Source organism: Saccopteryx bilineata, chromosome 1 (assembly GCF_036850765.1).
Source record: "Saccopteryx bilineata isolate mSacBil1 chromosome 1, mSacBil1_pri_phased_curated, whole genome shotgun sequence".
Classification (NCBI taxonomy): Eukaryota; Metazoa; Chordata; class Mammalia; order Chiroptera; family Emballonuridae; genus Saccopteryx; species Saccopteryx bilineata.
Genome location: NC_089490.1, coordinates 118,774,455 through 118,777,786, shown reverse-complemented (window position 1 = coordinate 118,777,786; position 3,332 = coordinate 118,774,455). Strand labels below are relative to the sequence as shown.

At 31.8% G+C, this 3,332-nt stretch overlaps 1 pseudogene; it reads left to right on the top strand.

Annotated features, from left to right (window-relative positions):
- Positions 1 to 2,666: 2,666 nt before the first annotated feature.
- Positions 2,667 to 2,861, top strand: LOC136320073 (translation machinery-associated protein 7-like; annotated as a pseudogene).
- The last annotated feature ends 471 nt before the right edge of the window (positions 2,862 to 3,332 follow it).

Here is a 3,332-nt window from a genome sequence, read left to right as displayed (position 1 = left end):
TCTCTCCCTTCCTCTTCTTTCCCTTCCTCTCTTTCAAATCAATGGAAATATATATTGATATAAAGACATCTTTTGATTTATCTGTTGACAGATACTTAGACTGTTGTTTCCATATATTGGCTATTGTGAATAATGTTGCATTGAACCTGGGGGTGCAGATATTTATTTGAGATACTAATTTTATTTCCTCCAGCTATAAACCCAGAAGTGGAATTGCTATATCATATGATACTTCTACTTATAATTTCTAGAGGAACCTCCAGATTCCACAGTGGCTGTACCAATTTACTTTTCTTTTGAAATTTTTATGAAGACACTCACATATCATCTGTGCATAATGAAAGTTGTATTTCTTCTTTCTTTCCAATATTTTCTCTTCTATTTTCTTTTTCTGTATTAGCCTCATTCCTTCTCTGCATTGGCTGTGACCTTCAATTTAAGATTGAATGGGAGTGAAGTGATGATAGTAGATGTACTTGTCTTGTTCTTGTAGGAAAACTTTCATTATTTCACCACTAAGCATTACTGTTTGCTGTATATTTCCTATTGATACCTTTTCAAAATAAAAAAATTCTCTTTTTTCCCCCCAAGGTTATTGAGAATTTTTATTATGAATAGGTAGTGAATTATATTCCAATATATTCTTCATTTGTTAAGAGGGTCATATTATTTTGCTCATTTATTTTAGTAAGGTGATAAAGTCCATTGATTAATTTTTGTATGTTCAACTAGACTCACATTCCTGGAATTAACCCAAATTTTTATATTTTGTTAAATTTTATTTATTAATATGTTATTTAGGATTTTTCAATCTGTGTTCTGGGTGATATTGGCTTGGGATTTTTCTCATACTGTTTTTTTGTCATGTTTTGATTTTAAGGTTATGTAGCTCTCTCAAAAATGATGGAAAATAGTCCCTGGTTTACTGTTCTGTAGAAAAGTCTGTTTCAATGTTTGGTAGAATTCACCAGCACAGCCATCTGGGCCTATCATTTTTCTCTGTGGGAAGAAATTAAATTGGGAATCAAGTTTCTTTAGTAGTTATACAAAATATTTGATTTTCTATTCTTATGTTAGTTGTAAAATATTACGGATTTGTCCATGCACTTAAATTTTAAAGATTATTAGCATGAAGTTTTTCATAACATCCTCTTAAGATAATTTTAATATCTGTATGATCTAATGCAGGGGTCTGGAAACCATAGCTCTCAGGTCGAATTTGGTTCAGGGCTGTTTTTGTTTGGACCTATGATCTATGAATAACTTTTATATTTTAAAGGGCTGTTAAAAATAAGCAAACAACACACACACAAGAATATTTACAGAGACATTAATTCCTGTTTTTTAATATTTTTTTTACTGTTAATTCTTTGATTTAATTTCCTATTCTCAATTATTTCTTGAGAGGTCAATTTTTATAAATATTCTGCATATAGTGGAACAGATTAAGTTTGCTATCATGTTATTGGAATCTTCTATATCTTTACTAATTTCTTGTCTCATTATTTTATTACTTAGTGGGAGCTGTGTTTAAAAAACCTCTCTGATTTATTATAAGTTTATATACTTCCTTTATGGTTATGATATTATTTTTTCTTTACATACTTTGAGACTATCATTAGATTTATATAAATTTAGAATTGTTATAACTTTCTGGTGAATTGAATCTTTTATCATTATTAATTGGAATGAAGAAGCACCTTCTAGTCAGTAGAGCACTAAACAAAGAATAGATAGAAAAAATATGAAATATAGTTTGGGAGAAGAAATAAAACCACTTAATTATATTGTGAGATCCATTAAGACAAAAAGGGGAAAATAGGCTGTAATATTAAAAGGGCCATCAATCAAGTGGATATAATTGACATTTATAGATTACTTCATCTAGAAAAAAAAACCCCACATTTTTTCACAAACTGCCATGACCATTTACCAAAGTATACCATAAAGCAAACATTAAATAATTTAAAAGATAAAAATAATAAAATATTTACTTTTGAACTACAATGGAATTAAACTAGAAATCAATAACAAAATAATAACCAGAAAATTCTAAAGTACATGGAGATTAAGCACACCTTTTTTTTTTGCCCCAACCAGGGCTTGAATCAGTGACCTTGGGGTTGAGCTAGCATCCTTGAATTGAGCCACTGACCCTGGGATTGAGTCAATAACTCTGGCTTGTGCTGGTGACCCTGGCACTCTGGGATGATGTTCTATCCACTGCACCACCAGCCAGGGCAAGCAAAACACTTTTAAGTAACACATGGGTAAAGGAAGAAATCTTAAAAAAATTAAAAAGTAGTTTGAATTAAATAAAAATAAAAAAACATCTTATCAAAATTTCTGAGATGCAGTGACAAGCACTGCTTATTTATAGCAGTGAATGCATATATTAGGAAAGAAGAAAGGTATAAAATCAATTATTGGAGCTTCCAGTTTAGGTAGCTAGAAAAAGATGAGAAAATTAAATTCAAATTTAGCAGAAAGAGAAAGATGAATTAGAGTAGAAATCAATGAAATTGGAAAAAGGAAGTCAAAGAAAATCAATGAAACCAAAGGTGCTTATTTGAAAAGATCAATTAAATGAATAAGCCTATAGCCAGGCTAAGAAGAGAAGCAAAGAACAGAAATAACTAATATTAGAAATGAAAGAGAAAGGCGCCATGTTTGGCCATGAAGGTGGCAAGAAGAAGGCCCTGAAATAGCCCAAGAAACAAGCCAAGGAGATGGGTGAGGAAGATAAGGCATTCAAGCAGAAGCAAAAAGAAGAGCAGAAGAAACTTGAGGAGCTAAAAGCAAAGGCTGCCAGGAAGGGCTCCTTAGCCACAGGTCGAGTTAAGAAATCTGGCAAAAAGTAAGCTGTTTCTTGAGCCTGGGACTATGGTAATCCTTAATTCCATTCTTGTTTTAACATCTGGATTCCCTATCATAACATCGCTTCTTGCCATCTATAGCTAAAATAAAGTGGTGTCTTTAAGCCTATTGTATTTTAAGAATAAACTATTGTAAAAAATAATAATAACAACCATGCAGTGGCTTGCTCATCTCTTTAGCTCTTCTTATTCTGCCATTTCAGCCTTAGCTGTGGGGTCAGAGTAAACCCAGCCAGAATCCTGTCAAAGTGTGTTCTTCAGTCTTTGTGCTACCCCAAATTCTGTATCACCTGGAATTAAACCAACTTATTTGAAAAAAAAGGAAAGAAAGAAATGAAAGAGAAGACATTAATACAGATCCTATGAACATCACAATAATAAAGGAATACTATGAACAACTCTATGCCCACCATTGTTATCCTTGAAAGATAACAATTTGCCAAAACTCACACAAGA